General features: G+C 41.5%; 1 protein-coding gene across 6 annotated transcripts in view; it reads left to right on the top strand.

Moving 5' to 3' along the window:
- Window positions 1–24,590, top strand: part of auts2a (activator of transcription and developmental regulator AUTS2 a) — a 507,388-nt gene that overhangs the window by 118,228 nt on the left and 364,570 nt on the right. For all 6 annotated transcript variants that reach the window (XM_074611210.1, XM_074611212.1, XM_074611211.1 and 3 more), the window contains one exon: window positions 12,252–12,327. The gene's annotated coding sequence lies outside the window, so the exon portion shown is untranslated. The remainder of the gene's footprint in view (window positions 1–12,251; window positions 12,328–24,590) is intronic.

Below are 24,590 nucleotides of genomic sequence, written 5' to 3'. Positions count from 1 at the left end.
GGTGGTGCACTGTGATTTTAACAGGGGTGGAATAATTGGATCTATTATGAAATCATAAAAGATTCATTATAGCCGCGCTATGCAGGAAATGGGATGAGAGCAAGGCTGTTTGTTCTGCGCGGTATGGATGTGCAGATGAGGTGGCTCAGGCAGGAGGATGTGTAACTCAGTGCTAAGTGGCTATGTGACAGTTTATTTTGAGGGCAGCTGGTAAATAAAGGTTCCATCTGACTTCATCATAACTATCTCGTTGCCATTGTTGTTCTCTGCTATTTAGGATGTCTATCTAAAGCCTACACGGGCAAGAATTTAATAGAATTGATTGTATCTAAATTGGAAAATTCACATTTTGACTATCAAATCTACCCTTTTTTTCCTTTACAGCCCTTTGGGTGTGAGATAAACCACTTCAAATACAAATGAAATAAGAATATTCGTCAAAAACTAAACAGTCCAAATGAGCAGAGGTCTTTGTGCCAGCAGATATTCAGGAGGTTGAGGAGAACGGGGTCTTTTTTTGCAGGATTGAAATCTGCACTTGTCAGAGCTGTGCAAGCCTGCAGTACTTGTCTGGGTGGGGTCAGTCAGTGCTGGGCTCATCTGTATTGGGTATCTGCCTGATTCACTTAGATGGACATGCATTGGATGCCAGGTTCCTGTCGTCATTGCAACATTTCGAACGGAGTAGGAGAAAGAAATTGGGAAACCAGGCATTCATCAGCATCACAGGCTAGAAAAGACTTTTCCGCTCAAATGTAAAAAGTAGGGCTGTCAATCAATTAAACTATTTAATTGCGATTAATCGCATGATTGTCCATAGTTAATCGTGATTATTCTCACATTTTTTATCTGTTCAAAATGTACCTTAAACGGAGATTTGTCAAGTATTTAATACTCTTATCGACATGGGAGTGGACAAATATGCTTGCTTTATGCAAATGTTATATTTATTGCTGGAAATCAATTACCAACACAAAACGATGACAAATATTGTCCAGAAATCCTCACAGGTACTGCATTTAGCATAAAAAATATGCTCAAATCATAACATATCAAACTCAAGCCCAACAGGTTACAACAGCTGTCAGTGTGCTGACTTGGCTATGACTTGCCCCAAACTGCATGTGATTATCATAAATGTCTGTAAAGGGGAGACTCGTGGGTACCCATAGAACCCATTTTCATTCACATATCTTGAGGTCAGAGTTCAAGGGACCCCTTTGAAAATGGCTATGCCAGTTTTTCCTCGCCAAAATTTAGTTTTGAGTAGTAATTAGCCTCCTTCGCAGTAAGGTAGACATGACATGGTTGATACAAATGGATTCCTTATGTTTTCTAGTTTCATATGATACCATATCTTCACTCTAGCTTTAGAACTGAGCCTGCTACAACCTAAAAATTTGCAAGTTGCGTTAATGCATTAAAAAAGAAATTAGTGGCGTTAAAACTAATTTGCGTTAACGTGTTGTTGCGTTAACTTTAAAAGCCGTAAAAAGAAAAATTTTAAAAAGCAAAATCAGAACCTCACTTCTACATCCAGCATGATATGCTAGAAAGCTTCACGATGATTGGTTAGATTCACCAAACCTTCCTTCATGTCATAGTTACCAGTTGCTGAACACACACTTGCTGAACAAGAGCCTAATATATGAATATCTAGCATCTGTGGATTGTGAAGAATTTATGAAACCTAATTAAGTCTTGTCGGTTTAATAGGCATGGGGTATGTTCATCATTAGGAGACTCATCACATATTAATTATCGACCTAATTGTGTGTCTTCCTTCCAGCATTGGTCCAAAAAAAGCTTTTATATAAAAAAATAACTGCACTGCTTTCATCCGCACAGTAGCTCATGAGATGTCTTCAGGTTGCATGTTGAAATGTTATAATAATGGTGTACTGTACCTTTAGGCACTCTACATTAAGCTCTGCCTTGTTCCTGCTGACTGCAGCACTGAGCCCTTCGGCATCTGCTTTTCTGGATCATCAAGTAGCATCAGACAGGAAATGGAAGCAGTTAGTTACATACTATCAAACTAAGTGTCCTCAGCTTTTAATGTACTGTATGTATCAGATACTGTATAGTAACACAATGTCACTGAAGCTGGCAGTTGACTATTATTTCCCTCCTCTCATCTGAAGTTTGTTTTTCATTTTTGAACATTTACATTACTATAGCTTCTATACCAACACAATGCAACACCCATCATTGTTATGTTCCCAGTATTGCGTTTGACAACAGGCCAATAGCTGTGCTCTCACCGTGAAACAAACAAATGGTTATGAATAAAACTGCTGATCCCTGCAGAGGTGGGGGGTTGATGTGGGGCATTGTTCATGTGAAACAACCTTTAAATCTTGCCTTTAAGGCCAGTTAAAGCTGTACACTCCCCTGTGGCTCATTGATTTCCCAAGTTCCCTTGAGCTAGGCTGCAGTCAAAGTACCTCTTAAATATGCTGCTGAATTATACAACTAGAAGCTTCTTTTCTGTAATCTCATCGCTGTGTGCAGTGACCGCAGAACTATTTTGTAATTTTGTAACCCTCACTACAAAAAGGGCAATTCTGTTAAGTCAAGATATCATTTTAGATTGATTAAATCTTGTTTTCTAATCCAAGAGAAATGGTCTTGCCAAGCACCATTTGTATAATATATTATTTAATGTCTGTGTCGGTTCCTAGCCTTAATTTCTAGACAAAACAAATAAAACACAATTTTTCTTTTCTTGAATTGGTTAAAGGCATAGTCTTCACTGTTAAAACTATATGTAATGGAATAATCACATATTTACTTGAAAATTATAGTTGAACATGAGGCATTTTTTGACTTTGCTCTTACCCTGGCTTTTTTGAGATGAGCCTTTATGTGTGTCCTCTTGTCTTTACTCGTTGGCTTGCTTTCCTCATGTCCGTTTCTCTTCTCGTGCACCGATTCGTTTAAGCTGAACAGCCAATCGGATTAATTGTTCTCCCAGATGAGCTACGCCGTCATGCTAAGTCGTCCGGAAAACCTCCGACGCGGGCAGACTAGAGCCGACGATGCGGGACACACCACAAAAAGTAGGCCGACGTATGCTCACCGTTCGTTGGGGCCTTAAAACTTACTGTAAGCACCAGGAATTAAGTGGGTGAGAACGTCCATGCATTATGAGTGCAAAACGTCTCTCAGTGTGGAGTAAGAGGAAAGCTGCATGACACCTTTTAGTATTTACACATTTCTTACGGCACACAGACAAGCATTTAACACATGAAAGAAACAGCTGCTGTTTTCGCAGAGATGTGTATGAATCCCCTTCATTTAGTGGATGTTGATGTTGTCATGCGGCTACAGTATGTCCCTCCAGCACTGGGACCATGTAGACGTACTGTTGTTGTATCTGAGTGATATTCACACAACATTTGTTTTCTTCCCCTCGCACATTATGCTATTATTGCATGAGTTGTAGGACAACACATGAACCTTTAGCGCCAGCTCGATGGCACGCCGCATGATTTTACAGCCTAATGTAAACAATAACTTAGATGTGGCGGTGGTAGTATAAATAATGCATTTCATGAGTGAATGCGCTGGGGATTGCGAAAGGTCAGGGAGAGTTTACACAGCGATATGTGGCAGATGGAGGGCAAAAAAGCTAAGAGTGAATAATTTAAAAGGGGAACTGACAGTGTAGTGACAGAAGGACATATCAGAATTAATCCAGTTTACCAACCTCGTCTGCCAGCATATCTCACACGTCTTCAAGGACCTCTGAGCGAAGCTCGATTTAATTTAGCCTTCTGTCAACATTGTTTAATTCAATGTAGCTCAATGTATATCAGACACACAGCTGCTGATGTAGTGAATGGTTTGTATAATCGCTGCTTGGCAAACCACAAAGTAACGAAAGCTAATGCGACATCAATAGCAGTAAATGTAATAATTGAACCAGCCTGCCATTGAGCTGGCAAACAGTTATCAGACAAGCACAATCACCACTTGATAGCAGAATTGTGACACCAAATTCCCCATTGATTTCCACTGACACGCCATTCATACTGTAGCGCTGAGAAGAAACAAAGCTGTCTGTCATGCAATTAAATCCATCGCAGCTCATCGATCCTCCTCGCCGGCAGAGAGGATGCACGAGAATAACTGTGCTTTCTTTCTCCTTTCACATTAAGCCGTACAGCAAAAGCCCCAGCAATACATTTAATATGCCAATGTGAGCTCCTGCTGTTCACTGTCTTCAGGCATGTGCCTTGTAACCTGAAGGGAAAGCTTGTTTGTGTGTGTGTGTTGTGTGTCTACATGAGGCTGTGCCGGCGTGTGTCCTTGTCTGCTTAAGGCTGCGACTGCGTGCCTGTAACTCCGGTGAAGAATTCTGGACACATGTCAAGTCCTTTCATGTTTTATGAGGGTGACGGCCGAGGGCTTGTTCACAGTGTGAGCTAAAGGCACAACAAGGGCACCTGTCACTTGATAGCACACCTATTGTGCTTTCCTTTCTCCCAGCCATGTTTCAAAGAGAAGCCCTTAAGAGATGGAGGGGAGAGGAGGAGGGGAGGTGGTAAGAGGACGGGGTGAGGGAAGAAAAGAGGACTGGCCTTTCATCTCTTACCTCTGCCACTTCAATAATGGCCAGAGCTAATAATCGGCAGTAAAAGCTCACCAAAGTGAACGGCGCTATAATTCAGATCCACAGCGTCACAGGAGTGTTAATGTTAAATGTTAAGATCCACTGATGAATGGCCTCTGGTTTGTCATTTTAAAGTGGATAAAGACATTCATCCTTCAACTGCAGTAGACAACACTAAGCTATGATTTAAAACCACTAAATGTAACACTGTCTTTAAGAACCACATTCGCTAGACCATAAGGAAGACTTCCTTTCAGCAATATTCACCCAATTTCTGCTGTTGATGCGTAACTACATTTATATTTTAGGATGTGTGGTATAAATGTTGGTTATACAACAAAACAAGGCTGCTGTTTAATGATCATGTTTTGATATGTTTCCAGCGTGAGACTGTGCAAACCTCACCTTTAGTTTGAAAGTGCTAATGAGAAAAAGCAAATTCCCCTTCTAACATTGAGGAATGTTTCACATCCAGCACGTTAGAAGCAATTTGTTTCACCTCTCAGTTGTTTACATATTTTTGGTTCATTTAGAGCAGTGGTCTCAAACTCAATTTACCTGGGGGCCGCTGGAGGCAGAGTCTGGGTGAGGCTGGGCCGCATCAGGTATTCCACAAAAAAAGCTTTGTTAAAAAAAAAAAAATCTTCTCAAACGTCATTATTAACAGTTCTTTAACTTGAATGGGTTCTTCTGAACACGAACTGTCCTGAACATGAATGGAACATTGAAGAACATGAACGGTTCTTCTGAACATGGCCTCTATTGCGTCTCCCACTTTTCCTGAAATTGTCTGTGCTCGTCACCAACCTTTCTCTTCACTGCAGGCTTTGAAAAAGACATGATTGGGGCTGTGTGACAAGATATATATTCATTCCACTTGGTGTCACTCCGCAATAAAGTTGTGCCTGCTGTGTTTGTGTTGCTCTGCAATTACACCACCAAACCGCTAGTTGGCGGCGGCGTCTCTATGAGTTTCCTCTTCTTCTTGTACTACAAACAGAAACTGAGCGGAGTTGGAGCTAATAACTGTTGAACCACAGAACTTTTACTGATATTACTGCAACGCCGAAAAGAGAAAATATATCTGAATGGATTTGTGTGAACAAACATTGAAAAGATGGAGGCAGAGAGAAGTAGAACTTGGTCCTGGCCGCTCAGCATCGCTGAGAGACTGGACCAATCACAGCTGTTGCGGTCTGCGTCGCCGCGACGTGTAGTTACATGTCTGGAGAGGTGCACGTCAGGCTACGGCGTCGATTACACGCAGAAGTATAAATCAAGCTTTAATCAAGCTTATGCGATGTTACACGGGCGCCGCCATAGTTGTTGTGAAATGTTTCTCTGCTTGCATCAAGCCCGGCCGATTGCCCGTCCCCGGGAGCCATATACCCCACTGTGATTGGTAGGTTCGTTCAGCTCGGGCTCGCGCAACAAAGGGACCTTCCACGGCAAACTGCCATTCACATAAAACTCGCGGGCCGAGGGCGCCTGGTTAGCTCAGTTGGTAGAGCGGGCGCCCATGTAACAAGACTTGGTCCTGACCGCGGCGGCCCGGGTTCGAATCCGGCCTGTGGCCTTTTCCGCATCCACTCTCTCTCTCCCCCCTTTCCAAGACTCTATCCACTGTCCTGTCAATAAAAATGAAAAAATGCCCCCCAAAAAAAAAACTTTGCGGGCCGCACTAACATTAAACTTTCATATCAAGGTGGGGGCCACAAAATATCGTCTTGCGGGCCGCAATTGGCCCGCGGGCCGCGAGTTTGAGACCCCTGATTTAGAGGGTGAGAATAACGCAGTTTAGAGTGAGTGCCTAATAACCTCACTTTGATGGAATAACAGGTTACCAACACCAATAAACAAGCAGCTTGTGTTGATGTAAGTGAGCACTGTAGACGCTAAATATTTTCCAGTGTCAAGTGACAATTATGGGATAATGGTGAATGCTAAAATAGCACCGGTAGCAAGAGTGGAGGATGTCAACAAAGTGGCTTAGTAATATCAGTCATAGAGCCATATCTTACCTGTGTTTACTAACATTTGATAACATTTAACAACCATAAGACACTGGTCATACCAGACCAAATAAAAAACGTCTCTCACCAGTGCGATGCAAAAAATGCGGTGTGAGAATATGGAAAATCCACATGTGAATTTTCCGCGTTGACAACTATGCACACCAGGTCCGGTGCGAATTATCTGCGTTGCCGTGTTCCATTTTTGCAATGAGTTTTCCTCCTAAATCCGCCGTGTCCACTCCACACAACAAAGACCTATTCAGACAGATAATGTCTAAGGGGCTAACGTTAACTACACCATATATAAACTCGGACCCCAAATGTGCAACAACAATGTGAAAGACCCCTAATGCCCGTATGTGTGCGTGTGAATTAGCAAGTGCATATCAGCTACATTACCATCTCCATCATATCCCAGCTGCTGGGCGATCTCAAGCCTTGTCCTTTATTTGGTTGTTGAGGTAGTAGTGTTTGTCGCACATTATTGGGTGTTGAGACGGGGACGGTCCAGTGTTATTCCGAAACAAGAATAGTCTGAAAACTGTTCCATCGGACCGGAAAAAGCCCATTTGTCCGACTGTTCTGACTGTTACCCCAAAAACACCCATTGTTCCAAGGCCCATTGCTCCGAAAATACATACTCTCTGTGCAACAAACAGAAGCACGTGTTAATTAATGAATTATTATGCATAATGACGGCGATCAGAGGATTTCTGAGTGTGTTTAATTGAACAGTGGCACATTCTAATGCTTATGAAATCAACTTTCATTTGTCAAAGGAATAATGTGTTATTTCTTCTTTCAAAAGCCACTAAAGTCATAAAGATTCATCCTCAGGGCACCATGAATGTCTGCACAAAATGTCACAGCAAACCATCCAATAGTTGTCAAGATATTTTCATATTCCATAGCAATCCATATAATCCTAAGTGGTGGATCCACCGACATTACCATCCCTAGAGCCATGCCGCTAGCATGTGATCGTACCCTACAACATGATTTAACGATATTGGTCATCATAGTTAACTTAGAGCTGTTTCATGGTAATCGGAGGAGACCTGTCTGTCTCACTCATGCAGTACATCCTTCATCAGCCTGGCAAAGCCTGTCTCGCTTTAAGGAGATTGTCTCTATTCTTTCAGACATCATCCTCGGCAGACTCCCCCAGCCCAAAGTCAGTATCTGATGAGTAATTCTGTCAGAATTTTATGAGAAATCATTCTGACATTTCATTCACTTACTGACATCGCCCAAAAACCCAGTACAGGCACAGCTCTGATACACCAGCAGAAAAAAAACAACACCCACTCAGAAGCTCTGAGGCTGACCTGAGGGCAGAGGAACAACATCTCATTTCTGAACATGCTCGCAATGCCTGTGCAAATGAACCTATCGACTCCTATCCTCCATTTCTGAAGGAGAGTGAAAGCTCCTTAGGCAAAGACTAAGCACTTATTAGGAAAAGAAGTAGATGACATTGATAAGACTTTTTTAAGAAGCACTCTAGGGGACTTTTTAAATCCCTTGACATGTGTTCTTGTTAGTGCATTAAACACTAACCGCTCTGTGTTATCTGGTAGCCAGAGAGAAACTGTAAAGCTCATTTGCACACTTTACAGTACATTAAAGCCCCTGAAATATAATATGCAAGCAATGCAGCAGGCTCTTGTTTCTGCTGTGAATGCAGCTCCCTCCCGATTGGAATTTAATCCAGAGTGCTTTAAAGCCTTTATTGCAAATCATCTGCTTAGCTATTAGGCCGGGTTGTAACTGCTGCATTTATGGTTCATAAACAGTGTTTTGCCTTCATGCACTAATGATCATTATACACTGTTAAAACCAAGTGTCAGAGCATGTTTTGGCAACTGCATAGCTACAACAATAGATGTTTTTTTCAGGCCTGTTAGCGTAGAAGTTGAATGGTTGTCTTAGGATAAATCAAGATAGCACATAAACACCACTTCATGCCTTGCCTCTACATTATGATTACTGTTTGTTGCTGTTTATCGGCTTTAGAGGATTGCACTGCTACACAACCAGACCTAACATCTAGTATATTTGTCACTTACATGCATGGCATACTTTGGGATAACACACAACAGAAAGCATTGCGCATGCATCTCTCTGCATGTCCCTGAGAACATACAAGCACATGACTTTCAACTTTTAGACATTTTAGAAGTTAAAGAAGGCAAATAGGCTCTTTGCATCCTCTTTCAACCGGTGACGAGGATTTGCAGTGACAGCAGCATGTCTCTCTTTCTCTCTGTCTCGGTCTCTCATTTTCTCTCAGCTGATCGTCGGGCGCGGTGCACTGTCAGCTCGCTGCTGTATTGTGGGGGGAAGCCTGGCGGCACCAGGATCTGTGCGAAGCTTCACAGGCGTCGACAGGGAGCTCTGAGTGATCTCCTGGAAGAAGATTTAAACTCTGAGCTCTTTAATGTGTTTCTGGGGAGGGAGGCAGGCAGGCAGGCAGGCTGGGTACACAGGCCCCATCATCTCCCCCCGGAGATGGTGCGAATGGTGCCTGAAATGTGAATAAATTAGGAGTGAGGCGCTGTGTTGATGCTCTAGGAGATAACCTGGGAAAGTGGTGAGAGATTCATCTGCAAATAGTTCCCTAAGGTGGGAGCCATGTGAGCGAAAGCTAACTATTCATCTTTGCATGTTTAAGCAAGGCATGGTTGTGATCCTAGCCTGGGGCAGTGCAGCGGTGATTTATTTCCATCTACTTTGCTTGTGTTCTAGCTATTTTTCTTCAGGTAGACTGCAGCTCTGTAACGCAGGCTCAAAATGTCCTGTGTCAATACAAGAGCTATATGAAGTTAATGAAATTAAACTAAATTGCGCATATGCCGAAAGAAAAGATTGACACATCATCCATCTACCAGAATAAAAGCCCTAGCGTCTCATTAAACGACAACCAAAATGCAAATAACCACGAGGCTGGAGACCTCATCAATAATTCATGAATTGTTCCCATAAGCAACAACGAATCAATAATATTCCCCATCCTCATTCTGATCTCAGGGAGCTGTGTGTTTCTACAGCATGGCTGAACAACAAGCAAAACTTCATTTTGCAGTTAGAACAAATCAAGGAAGGTAAATAAACCACAGAATCTTCTTTTTCTAAAGTGACCTGAAGAAGATCCCCCAAAGTAGGCCTCTCAAGTTAAGTACGTTATCCACTTATCGTTCGATATATGGCGATAACCTCGACCATTTTTGCTGACCTTGATATTGCCCATTATGTTTACATTTGTGATTGTTTGACATAAGATTGTCACAACATTTAAGCTGACATGATGCCAGAATAAACAGTAGGGTTTCCCTGCCAGTATAAGACTTAGGTATTGGCATTGCAAATTTTTTTGAACGGAGCCCAAGAGTCAATTTTATTTATTGTTTTGGTTGGTTTTGGGCAGCTGTGGCTCAGAGGGTAGAGCAGGTCTAAGTTAAGGTTAGAATAGGTTGTCGGGCAGCAAGTCTTGCAAGAGTTTTTTTTGCAGATTTCAGATCAGATTTCGCAATTTGCGGGCTCCCTTCTAGACACGACCCTAGAGCTGTTGTAAGAGTAGCGTAGGCGAATGTGTGTGAGTGAACATGTGAGCTAGTGGAGCAGAAGACCGAGTTAGTTTAGGTTTGACAATATCAAGTGAATGTACTGTGTTGGCTGCAGTTTGTGCAGAAATAAATGCTGCAACAAGGTTTCCCATGTCTTGTTTCATGGCGGCTGAGTGGAGTGACAGGGGTTAATTCCGGAGCGAGTATCGTTGTCAATTTTGGCCCAAGCAGGAAAAGTTAACTGAGTGGTTTGTCCATTCTGGGCTACTGTAGAAACATGGCAGCCAGCTCTGTGGAGAAGGCATTGAGCCTTTATCCTCACACAGAGAGGGCAGGCAGAGGTCTAGTACTGTATGCTTACTTCTTTCTAACTCCACACCCCCAGATTTTTTTTCAGTTTCAAACTTGTAGTCTTCAGACCCAACCTGTTTTTTGAGGCAATTTATCAGACTTCACGCAGCCCCATCTGGAGCCACAAAAGGCTTTATAAAACTTTTTCTACATTATACAGTAGTGCTTCCCAAGACCTGTAAACAGACTTTGATGTGTAACATCGATGGAGCTCCCCTTTAGTGTTTTGTCCTGATTGGGGAAAAGTTCTTACTGAAAAAAGTGATGAATTCAAAACAATTTAATGATGTCAGACCTTGAAAAAAATATTGGTCTCAAGCAGCTGCAGTTTATTTTTAATGTGAAAAAATAGCAGTTAACACAGAAGCATTAAGACTACCTACAGTCAGTGAAAGACCTTGAAAAGGAAGCATGTGGAAATCAAATATGTAAAATACACCAGAATCCACAATCCCCCTTACACTGTACATCCTGGTGTATTCATCTTCCTCTATACTGTCACTGTACTGAACTTTTTCAGTGTCATCATCCCCGTCGTCGTCCCCGCCAGCGTCCTCTCCTCAAAGTCAGTAGCGTTTTGATTGAGATCAGCTTGCCCGGCAGTAATGCAGCAGCCTAATATTAACAGGGTGATGCTGTCAGAGCCATATGCTTCAGAAGCCTCACCTAGAGCTGTGCAGATGTTTAGTATGCATGAGCTCGCAGTGGAAGACTGATAGCCGTCTGCCTCAGGTCTTTTAGCTTTTACAGCCTCCTCCTCCTCTGTGTGTCCCTATCATCCCTAATGATTCACTCAGGACCTGATCTGAAAATCAAATCCCAATGCAAGGTTTGGAATATGCCATTAAACAAGCAACAACACATTATGCCCAGGGTCAGTCGAAGCCATTAGCGAAATTGGATCAGTTTTTAGGTTCATTACCTCTGTGTGAATTGGATGGCCTCATTGGAACATTTCGCTCTCCAGACTGGTCCTGTTCAGGCCAGGAAGCACAGGTGCTTTGCCCTATTGAATACATGCTACACTGCACAAATTATTTACTCAAAGCTTACTAATTGATTGAATAGTGGTCTTCACTTCTCCTTAGAATGAGAAGCCTCAGAGGTCTACATTACTGTACATGACTGCTTGGCAATAAAAATAGAATATAATTATGTGATATTATTAACGGTCAAGCCTAAAAAGCTGAAAAGCTTTCAGTTTCTTCCCAGCTGAGGCTGAGGTTTCTAGATCAGTGTCATATGTATGTTCTCTTATTTTCATAATTAATAATATCCACCAACTCAAAGTAAAATGATGTTAAACCGACACGTTCAACATGCAATATTATACAGACACACTGTATGACAATTAGGTGTTGTATTTTCTAAGGTCTACTGGTTAAAGATAGTCTGGGTGTTTTGAAGTGGCGTTGTATGAGGTAGTTATCCATAGTCAGTCTATTACCTACAGATGACTTAGAATGTTTTCACCGCTTTATCTTGCCGTCAGACAGCCCTTTCCTTCTCCTCTCCGATGGGGAACTCAACTGAAAGTGAAACTTATCTATGCTCTCTCCAAAGCCGGCAGGATCAGATGACAAAAACAGTGTAGAAGAAAATATTCTAAATATAGCATACATTTAAACGGATATCCATTTTTTAAAGTGTGCCTTTATTTTAGGTGACTAAAATATGTTTTTCTGCCGTCCCCGTCCACAGCACTGTATGGCTTTGCTCCGGTGCTGGTGCTCCTGTCTGTTTCTCCAAGCTGGGGGTGTGCCGACCATCATCTACTGTAAGTAATATACTGACTATGGATAAGTACCTCATACATCTCAACTTCAAAACACCCAAACTATCCCTTTAAGAGTACTCTACAGATTTTACATTGCATCCTATAACGTTGTCAGACTCACAATGGACCGTTACAAAGAAAAGATCAGAATCGATGCAGCAGAACCAGAGATATTGTCTTTCGTATTCCACACATTCTTCTTTCTTGTCAAAACCTGGCACCTACATTACCCACAATGCAACTCCGCCACCAACAGTTCGGTTGGAGATTTGTGTGTAGCGGCTAATGTAGCCTTGAGCTGTTAACCCCAAGCATAGACGAGGAGCGGGCTACAGAGTTCTGTTGAACTCACTTCTTTTTAACTACACCAACAGATTTTTTTCTTTTCATTTTCAAACTGGTAGTCTTCAGACCCAACCTGTTTTTTGAGGCAATTTATCAGACTTCACACAGCCCCGTCTGGAGCCACAAAAGGCTTTATAAAAATGTTTTCCCACATATACAGTAGTGCTCCCAAAGACCTGTAAACAGACTTTGATGTGTAACAGCGATGGAGTTCCCCTTTATGGTGTTGTCCTGATTGGGGAAAAACTACATCTGAAAAAAGTGTTTAATCAAAAACAATTTAATCATGTCAGACCTTCAAAAAAATAGTGGTCTCAAACAGCTGCAGCACAAATAATGAGTTTATTTTAAATGTGAAACTGAAGCATCAGAGTATTTATTATCAGTGAAAGACATTGAAAAGGAAGCATGTGATAATTAATTATGGGTATCAATGATTTAGCAAAATCCCAACTGTAGCTGTTTTTACTTTACTTACTGTTGTAGTTTGACATTTTGGAAATACACTTATTCACTTTCTTGCCAAGAGTTAGATGATAGATGCCAAGACTGATACCACTCTCAAAGCTGTACAGTATGTATGAAGCTGCTGCCAGTTACAATTTATATCTTGTTTGTTTAATCCGTAACAAAAACCAAAGGGTAAAAACGACACTTTGTGGTTTTAGAGGGGGCTGTGCGGCCAACTATTTCTTGGTCGGGCGCACACTTCCTGGAGTTGTGAACGTGTTTTTACATTTTGTTTTTTGTACGGGTTAAAGAAAGAAGATATAAAATGTTAATAAGTGAGCTTTAAAGGTGCTGGTAGGCAGATTTTGTTATCTTTGTACAGAGCCAGGCTAGCTGTTACCACCGGTTTCTGGTCTTTATGCTAATGTAAACTATCTGGCTGCTAAACTAAGCTAACTGGTGGCAGCTTCATGATGTACTGGTTCTCAACCAGGGGTCCGAGGACCCCCAGGGTTCCTTGAAGGAGTTCCAGGGGGTCCCCAGAAAAATGGGGATGTGTTTCTTTCACTATTTAATTCTCTATAGAAGTGAGCCACATGTGAGTAAGACTCACAGCAGGGACTATTCTGATCATAGGTTTCCCTTCCTCCATGGTTATCTCCTTCTGGTCTTAATCACATCTAACAACACAAATCTTTTCAGATAAACCGAAATCTGGTCTGTGACCTGATGTGTATCAATTTTGGGGTCCTTCAGACAAAAAAGGTGGAGAACCACTGGTCTAGTTTAAGTTGGTATCAATGTTCTTATCTAACTCTCGATGAAGCAAATATGCTTATTTCCCAAAGTGTGAAACTATTCCTTTAATTATTTTACCCACTTAAACCATTACAGTATGTTCTAGGAATCTCGCCGACAAAACGCTAAAACTGTTAGACATTTTTTGACCTCAATGGTTTGGGGCTTTCAAGTCGATGAAGGCAATTTCACATTCTTCACATTGCTTCATAAAGCAGCTGTCAAAAATGTGACTCACTCAGTTGAAAATTGAAAACGGTATTGCTCGCAGGGTAGTACTAATGTTATGAGTGCAAGAATCTGGAGTATTTCATCTTTTCCAAACTACAGTTCAAGAATAGACGAGGGATACAACCATCCTTCTCTGTCATGTCCTCGTGTCAAACATTATGACTGTCAGGGCAGTGCTTGCATGTCTGGGTTACATTTCATCTTTCAGGTCAAGATAGAGCTACATTCGCATTACATTTTGCAGTTGCTAAAATTCCATTTAAACTGAAATTTATACAGACTTATAAACAAAATGCATCATACTGAGAATCCTTGCTTAAGTCAGCATGCGTAGGCTATCAGGTTTTTTACTCAAATGTCTTGTAGTGCTCTGGAAAACACATTTAATGATATAGGAAATGGTAGTTCTATGAACCAAGAAAGCTACTGTATATCTCAAAGAATAACCATGCAACTGCGGAAACTGTAAAAAAACACTGATACTGCAAACCGTATAGGGCTATATTCAAGCACATTGTTGCACCATTAGGTTGCTCAGGCTGCTTGTTTCAGACATATTGCATCATATGTGCTATATATCACACACATAGTGTTGCTTACTTTTATACACTCTACTGTGCTGGAGATCTGTGCACACTCCCGCTGCGAGAGGCAACTAGCGAGAAACTTGTACAGACAGCCAAAAGCAAAACTTTACAACACTTGGAAAGAACGATTGGTTCCCAACTGGAAAACAAGATTAAGATGTTACTCTGCAGCATTTTGCTCTCAACAAAAACCTTTGATATGATCCGGTTAGATTGTATCCTGATGCGGGTTCTATTGTATTTTGGAAATCATCCCAAAGGACTTTCTTTTTTGGGGATTTATTTTTTTCCGACAAGTGGAGGCAAAGAGTGAGAGGATGAAAATAAGAGCGAGATATAGCCCAGCTCCACAGAACTACTATCTCGTCACAGTAAATGTATGCAAAGCTATTCTTGCGCTGCTGCTCCACTGATCCATACAGATGCACAAGCACTTACAGACGCATCAGGCTAGAGATACCAGATCGACATGCTTACATGAGATGTGTATTGATTGCACTTGATTACTTTCCAAAGTGTTAATTCTGTTAGACACGCCATCAAGGGGGATACAAGCATTGTGGGTTTGACAGAAAACTGTGTCTGCTGGATTGTGATCACAGCAGGAGATTTTACAGACACGATGGCAACATGTGTGCTGTTATGGTTTAGCTCAACATGGATAACAATTGACTTGAGTCAACATAATGAGATTGTTTTTGTCATTCTCTACGGTGTTAAAATGAATTTCTCCTCCTCAGAAACAGGTAACATGATTTGGCTGTGTTTTTTTTCTTTGATGAATCAGCTCCAGGCTTTTTCAAAACAGAAATGAACATAACAATTTGAAACAACAGTGAACTTCATGAGGACAGAGGTTCCTAGTGGGATGGTCTTTGTATCTCATCTGTCAGTGGTGAAATATAATCCGTTTTCTATGACAGTTCTAGCTGTGATGTTGGCCACTGTCTTTGTACCTTGTATCTCTTGTGTAAATTTGAGGTGAAGTAAAGAGTTCGAGGATATGAATTATAGTTCATCCTCATGGTTACCAGTGTATTCATTGTTTTACACCCATTTTTGGTCTTGATTGTGTATGAGAAAATGTCTTTTTATGCCCTGAAGCCTCACGTGACCTCTGACTACTGTCTCCACTGTGGCAAGCCGTTTTAAAACTCTCTTGATAATGCAGTTATTTGCTGCACTTCACTTCTCCTGTCTCCTTTAACCACTCTATGTTGAAGAGTGCTGTTACAGACTGACACTTTCCTGTGGTTTGCTGCTCTGCAGGAAACTAGATGGAGCGCCTCGAGATAAAACAATGTAATGAGTTATTATCAGTGTGTGTGTGTGTTGCTCAGCTGTATGCTAATCTCATCTTTTATCTAGCTAACAGTACATCTTCTTTGATCGCTGACATTTATCTCTAGTTTATCTTTCATTCTCGCAGCGCTCGCAGTGTCCAGGGTCAACGTCTTCTTCATTTTTATTCCTTGATGACGGGCAAACAGTGTTGTCAGCTTCACCCTATCAAAGCAGAGGTCACTACGCGGAATAGACAAGGGCAACAGCCACCTTTTCATTCAGCTCCCAGCTGGTTGTTGACATGAATCAGAGAATGAGCTCAGCAAAAAAAAAGGGACAGGCACTACTTGACACATGGTTGGCTTGGCAGGGACGTACACAGTGGTGGTCCTTTTCTATTACTGCTCAGATGTGTAGTCAGAGGTGTTTATGAAACTGTTTGACTGCCTCAATGACATGCTATGCAACACTGAGTCGTCAAATAAGTGGTTCCCTGTGAAGTGCGTTAAAAGAATCTGTTTCCACTTATGTGTTTTGTTGAAATTCCCCTGTTGTGCTTTGCAGAATAGATTTCTTTATAAGCCTTCAATTCCCAAACAAAGCTCTTGCTTTGACAGATGCTATTCTTCCTGTTCTGTTCTGAAGTGATGCAACATCTACCAACAATATGCACGAGCTTCATTATGCTGAGAAACCTGGCCTCCTTCCTGCTGCTTTGTTTCCTCTTCTGTCACTCCTCCCACCTTTCTCTCTCTGCTGCTATCTTTCTCTGACATAGCTCATTACATTAGCAGGGCGGCACAGTTAACACACACACACACACACACACACACAGCATGCGCACACACACACACCTGGCTCGGTGGACTATAGCTGTAGCGCTGTCATGCACAAGTGGGGGGTGGGCAAAGGTTTGACAGCAGACAGCGGGTTGTTGCTTAACAGACAAGCGGTGAAATGCATGACGGTGTAATTGCAATGAAGGGATAATTTGACAGCCGCTTGGTTATGATAGCTTGCAATTCTCCCTGAATCCTTCCACACACTGACACGTATACACACAAACACAGACACGCACACACTGCTTACAAACAAGATGCAGAAGCCAAACAGAATTACCCGTGTTCTTACAGACTTCGTTTGAGGTAAAGCCCTGTCATTTTTCATGTCTGTCCTCGCTTTTCTTCTTCTTTTAAAATCCTTTGTATTTAAGGGATTATAATCAGTATCAAGACATTCCAGCGAAGGAGGACTTAATGCTTGTATGCCGTAGTAGTGGATATTGTTTTTCAGAGAAAGATTTCAATTCTCATTTCATCGAGACTGACAGCGCAATTCATCACTTCGCAGGCCTATGCGAATGCCTTATTTAAACAGTGCCAGTGCATCATTGCTCAAGGACTAAAAGAATGAGCACTGCATACCAGCCAGAACTACCTACATTTCATCTTGTCCCCCTTTTTTCTCTCTCTTTCTTGGGCAAAATGAAGCCGTCTCGCTTGTGTTTCTGTCTGCACGGGCTCCTGCTCTGCTCAAGGACACGGATGAAACTGAATAAAACATGACTGGCATCTTGTCATTTCAGAGAGGACGGGCTGAGAATGGGAAGGGAAATAGAGAATCTCACCTCTGCATATTTGCCAGTATGGACATAAAGGCGGGAAAAAATGTATATGTGTAGGATGTAGGATGTGTATATGTAGAGGAAGCCTGAACCGTTATTTCATGAGAGATGATTACAAACAACAGTAAGCACTCAATGTGATAGAGAGTGAAAAGAGTTCATTACACTCGTCTACCAGCTACCATCCTTCTTTTATCTCACTGATCAGTGGCTTCTTAAGCTTATACATTAAAACTGTAGATCCTCTGATTACTCAGGCAATTGCCCTGCCTTGTCGGGGCTCTGTTAGTAGTAATGCCTGATGTCTCGGTAATCGCACTGTAATCGTCTTCTGATCTTAATCCAACACTGATCTTTTCCCTTGTTGATCTTTCTTTTCCTTCCATCCCCAACCCTTCTATCACTAATTTACTCTGGCTCTCTGCTCTTATTCTGCACTCGCTTGTTTATTTATTTATTTATTCTTTTACATCAAATAGATACATCAGACCGAAAGGCTTTCACACACTCTCCGTTGAAGTGGCATGATGTATAGATTCACACTGGGCCTCGTGTAGTACGGTTTAATACCTTACTGTATCAGGATCAGCTATCATCAAGACTGTTGCTATGTCGACTACAGCAACAAGTAGGACCACATCGTCTGGAATGTGGAAAACACACACAAACACAATTTAACCCATTTTAGTATACACTATATATATATATATATATATATATAGTAGTACACTAAACTCTTTCAAGCATTTCTAGTAATTTAGTGAACATTTCTAGTGACTCGTTTCATCTTAAATTTTGAGTTGGTTCAATTACAGCTCTGTGACCTAGTTATTTAAGATGACTACCCTGATATTGGAACAGAAAATTGTGTCAATGAAAAGGTTGACAGTTGCTAAATATGACTTTGTGCTGATTTTAGCTTTAATTTGAGGTTATTTACATCCATATCCAGTGGACTGTGTAGGAATTGCTGCTCTTTTTATACATACTGTAGCCACAGGGGGCTACGATTCCTAAAATGCATCTCCAAATATATACAGCATATATGAACACCGCCCTCACAACTAAAAGTTAAAAATCTAACTTGGAAGTCAGTGTTTCAGTCAAAATCGAATAACTAACGCCACTAACGTTACGGACCAAATATTACCAAATACTATGGCGCCCCCTAGCGCCATAGTAATTATGACAAGTAAAGAAGGAAGTCAGGTGACTTGTGCAATTGCTAAAATGCATCTCAAGGAGCGAGATGGCTTGCCGGAGGAGCTATAAGTGAGGATACACAGTGTAGCCTCTGCAGAAGTCTTTTCGGCACCGTTTGTTAAATGCCTGTTGCCTCGACTTCTCTCCCCTCACGTCTCTTCTTCGCCGCCTTTGCTCGCATCTCCCGTGGGCGAGACTAAGACGCGCGGAGAGGTGGCAAGGAATGGAATCGAGGATGAACAACTGGGAAATGGGAAAGGCCCAAAATCCACAGGGGGGAGAGGTCGGAGTGAATGTATAGGTCAGGAAAACATCAGACTTTAACACGAGAGACCGCTGATCGTTTCCCGTTCCCAACCGTGAGTCAACGAGTTTTTATTTAATGCATGATCACGATCGTTCCCGAACCTTAACCAAGTGTTTATTTGCCATGCTGCTGATAGGGGCGTCAGGTCATAATACATTCCTATGTATCGTTGTCGTTAAATTTTGAGAACTTGTTGTGTTTTACATACAACGCCACCTTTCACTGTGTAATGGAGGGATTTAATGGGTAACTTCTCAGCAAAACCCACCCTTGTCAGTATTGTTTGTTTCACATCAGGATGCAGTGACTGCGGTGTAAAATTCTTCTTCTTTCTGCACATGCTCAGTGGAGCCATCGAGTCAAATGTTTTGCTTGGTATACAGAATGCTGTTGCTCATATTTCCGTCTTTCTGTTTGTGTATGTTGTATAATAAACAATATGCTGTTTTTAATTATAAAGCTCTTGATGTAAATGAGAAAATCCTCCATGTTTCCGACTGCTTGGCTCTGAAATGTGATTTGCTCAAGTCACTTAAACTCCCTCCAACAGCTGTGCTGCTGACCTTACAAGTGAGTCGGAGGCATCTCTTCGACTAGGGCAATTAAAAGAACAGCGGGATATAGATTTCCGTTGGCTCCGATAAATGTGGTTGGGAGAATTGTAATGTGTGTGACTAATGGTATGCTCACACTCTTTAAGCATGGTTCTCATTAATATGTTAAGCAACCGGCGCTAGCTTTGTCTTTCAGCACTCCTCCTGAGATCCATTGTTCAATGCCGAGCTCAAATGGTTCGCCCTCCCTATTGTACATATGGGTGGACATACCCACTGAGATTTCACACAGTTCAAATGACTTTTACATGGTGTTACAGGATATCAAATGGATACAGAGCCGCCTTTCAGGCTGCAGGGTATTCTACTATTCCCCTAAATCATATTCAGTCACAAAGGTAAGAGAGCTGGATCTGGAACTGTGGGCTAATAATCCTCTACCTCATTCCTCAGCTATAGTTAATGATGGATGGCTTATTGATAATGTCACACGGGGTTATTCATCCTCTTCAGGGCTCAGATGTGCACGGCTCAAGTCCCGAACTGCAACTTGAATCTGGCAAGCAAAAGACAACCTGCAGTATTTTGAGTCTATTTGCCAGCTTGGACCACTTTGTTATCCATCTGTCACAAGCAGTCTATCAATTTGTTTTGTAGCCTGCCATTCAGAGCACGGTTTTGTTTCCAGCCCTTCTGTCAAATAGCATTCTAATGCAAGTGTCAAGATGTAGTATGCCCGACAATCAACGCTCTCAATGTATTCATTATGCCATACGGGCCCGTCAAAGCCCTTCAGAAGTATCCCATTACCTCTGGGCCCGCGAGAGGCCTGCATGTAATTACAAGCTGTGTGTGATCACAACCTGCAAGCTCGGAGATAAAGAGCAAAAATACATGCACTGTATACTTTGCATAAGATCTGAGGCAGATCGCCATGGCAACCCGCAGTGTGTTTTTTAAGGAGTCACAACTGCTTAATAGACCTTACTTTGCCTCGTAACATAATATTCACATTTGCCCTCCGCAAATTCAAAAAGCCAGACTTAGTGCTAAATGTTAATAGAATTCATTAGAAACACTATTAAGGGGTATTTCAGTGCAGGTTTTCGTGTGGAACTACGAAGGCACACACACATACTGTATTAAAGGGAGAAAAAAAAACACCTGCCACCAAAATATACCACTGAAGCAAAGACAAGCTTTTGCTTTGTTTGTTTTCTTTTCTAACTGAATTAATTAGTGCATTTTCAAGAGATGTCAAAACACTCTTCTGACAAGCACAACTAATTAATTTATCATCTTGTGAAAAAAAAAGTTTTATTTTGATCACAACGTTCTTGTATTTTGTGATAGTTACCATTTACAAACGCATATTAATCACACAATTTTTATCTGTTCAAAATGTTCCGTAAAGGGAGATTATTTGTCAAGTATTTAATACTCTTATCAACATGGGAATGGGTAAATAAAAAATCCTTTATGCAAATGTATGTATATATCTATTACTGGAAATCAACAACACAAAACAATGACAAATATTGTCCAGAAACCCTCACAGGTACTGCATTTAGCCTAAAAAATATGCATGCAAACTCAAGCCCAACAGGCAACAACAGCTGTCAGTGTGCTGACTTTATATGAAATGGTTGGTACCAATGGATTCCTTAAGTTTTTTTTAGTTTCATGTGATACCAGTATCTTCACTCTAGCTTTAAAAACTGAGCCCGCTACAACCTAAAAATCGCAAATTGCGTTAAAGAAATTAGCGGCGCTAAAACAAATTTGCTTTAACGTGTTATCGCGTTAGCTTTGACAGACCTACAATGAATACGGTTTTTGATTTCATGAAGGTATATTACAGACAGATGCTGCACTGTGCCTTTCTGTCACAAATACTTTTCCTTGAACTTAAGGCTTCCGTAATTTGTTGACTAAATAAGTTAATTTATTCAACAGCTCAGGGAAACCTGAAGTCTGATATCTCAAGATAGCCAATAATTGATGCGTGATCTCATAATAGCCAAGCAAATATGGCCACTCTTAATTTACTTATGAGAAGAAAGGTTTCTTCTTCTGATTGAAGTTAAGGAGGAATCCACCCAAAACTGGATCCAAAATAATTAATTTCATGTGCCGCATGAATTTGATCTTTTGCCAGCGGCAGTGGGCATGTCGGATAAGCATTTCGCCCTTGAGATGTTGTCCTTTTACACATGCAACTGTTTATAATATATTATCAAAGGAAACATTTGCAGGGAATGAAATTCTGTATTTTCCACTTGCTTTAACAGAAATCTGGATTGTACCAATTGTGTGTTTTCTTGTTTTGCTTGAGTGGCTGTCGCTGCCCCGTGCCTTGTTTTCTCAGGCTGAGGCCATTATCATGAGTGAAGCACTTGCCGTGCGGAGAAAAAAGTAAAACTGGTCAAGACTCCTGAGCAGGAGACTGCAGCTGCACCGTCAGCCGTTTTAACCTTGTGTGGTGCATTTGAGCAGATGACGCCACGCTTATGAGAGTCATTTTTCATCTGATTTGAGAATTCCACCCTTGGTTCAGTGCAGAGAGGCTTTTGAAGCGTTACAATGTCCACCTAGCCAGCAAAAACAAAACCTGTGAGCCGTGTACCTGTTCACTCACACAGACAGCAAGGTCAAAGAAACTTGACTCCCTTACAGCGTACCTCTGAGGTGCCTCGCCTTCAGAATAAACAACTCCTTTCTGCCTTGATGGATGAAAACAAGCGTTTCCTTGCCAGGTTTTGTCATCTGTTCACATGCGATGATTTGATTAATTTGATGTTGCGGATATTCTGAACCCTTTAAAATGGTTAGTAGGAAGAATAGTTTTGGCATCTTTGGGCAAAAAGTCCATAATAACCTTTCAGCATATCGTAATTCAAGTGTTCTGAGAGAAAACTAGACTTCTGCACCTCCTCATAGCTCTGTTTTCAGGCTTTAGAAAAACGAGCCCGTGACGGGAGACTATGGCCAATTACAGGTCATTTTAGAGAGGGAGCATTCCTATTGGGTGTTCATTCAACGGAGACAGTTGTCAAACTAGGCAGCGCTTATCAAATATGAATTAATATTCTGTTACTGTAATGCCTATTTCTCGAGTAAAATGTTTTCCGAAACATCTTGCAGTGCACTGTTTAGCTGTAAAATGAGAAAGTTTGCTCCGGCTGGTGGGCGGTGCTTGGTATTTCCTCAACTGATCTCAACATGCCTGCCAGGTCACAAACTTTCTCATTTTACAGCTAAACAGTACACTACAAGATGTTTCTGAAAACAATTTATGCGAGAAAAAGGCATTACAGTAACAGAATATTGATTCATATTTCATCAGCGCTGCCTAGTTTGACCGTTTGATCGGCGTTTGCGAGTGATTGACAGCTGCTCAGAGACGGCAAGGCTCCAGCTCGGCTCTGATTGGTTGTTTTCCTCCGGTCTGTGAAATCTTGCAGATGCCATTAGGAGCACCGGAGGATACAGAGGCCGATGATTTTTTTTTCAGATTACTTGTCTCATGCACTGCTGTCAGGATATAGTGACCGTTTTATAAAAATAAAATGTTTTAATCATATTTAAGTCAACCTGCCTACCCCATCTTTAATATGCTAAAAGTCAGGATAACATGATCGTCCGTCAGATGAAATCGATCGGATTATTAAGACGGACTCCACTGATTGATGTGTATTTGTTACTACTTGAGCTCTAACTATTCATGGCTACTTTTGGCTTCTCCCCGACAGCATGCTTTAGATGTAACCGTTTTTCTCTGCTCTACCACTGCGCTTCCACTCTCATGAAGGATTTAACAGGATTTATGTTTCATGATGCCTTTAGCACGTTTTCAGTAATCCTTTGCGAGTGCAGTCTGGAACAGTTTGAACAAATGTTCAGGAAGTTTAGAGTGGGAGAGTGGATCTGTCTGTGAGGATGAGTTTGAGTTTTTATAAATATCCTCCTCTATGCACAGTCATGCAATGAGTTCCTTGTTTTGTCTTCCTCCCTTTCAGTTTTGCTTTATCGGTTGAGATACCTACAGTATGTCTGAAAGATGATAACTCCCCATCAAATCTTACCTTACCTGTTGGCTTGAACCATTTAGCCTCATCTGACCTCCATCCCACACAATCCAAATGTAATTTGTGTTGAATAGAGGTCAGTCGCTTCATATTAGCCAAATGACATTATAAAATTTAGATTCAAATTAATTTGTTCTGCCGAGTCTGACAAACACAAACTCTACTGTCTCCCTTTGGCTGACTGCCGTTGGCATCCAGCAGCATCAGGAAGGAGCTGGAGTTGTAAATACATCACAGAGTTGTCATTTATCTCAATAAAAAACGAAAGTGTGCCTCGAGAGTTGCTCATCTAAACTGCTAGCACGCAACAAACCAGCTCTGTCGTGAAAGAGATATTTTCAGCAGCTGGCATATGGAGGAGATCGAGGCTGAGGCAGGCTGAGCCAGTACAGATGGAGCTACTCGTTGTTCACCAACAGCATGCAATTCTGTACAGTCTCACGGGAATCTGAGTGGAGAGAAACGGCTTGGCTTGTAATAAAAGTTTCGCTGGAACCAGATAAAGTGTCACGCTGAATAATCCGTTTTTAATTGTGGAGGTTTTAGCTGTGAGTAGAAGACGAATCATTTGCATTTCTTGGTTAATTTTGATGACTCAGTATTGACAAGGAATTGTCAGAATCACTTCTATAGTCTATTTAAAAGTAGAAAAATGCTTTGGCATTATTTGTCCTTTTGACATGTGCATGTTGTTTGATGTCCATTTGGATAATGTTACAAAGGACAGACTGTTTTCCACATGTGCTGTAGTTTTGCTGTGGCCATCACAGCATCGCATGTGGAAACAGGAAT

Source organism: Sebastes fasciatus, chromosome 16 (genome assembly GCF_043250625.1).
Source record: "Sebastes fasciatus isolate fSebFas1 chromosome 16, fSebFas1.pri, whole genome shotgun sequence".
NCBI lineage: Eukaryota > Metazoa > Chordata > Actinopteri > Perciformes > Sebastidae > Sebastes > Sebastes fasciatus.
This window is presented reverse-complemented; position numbering and strand designations above follow the sequence as displayed.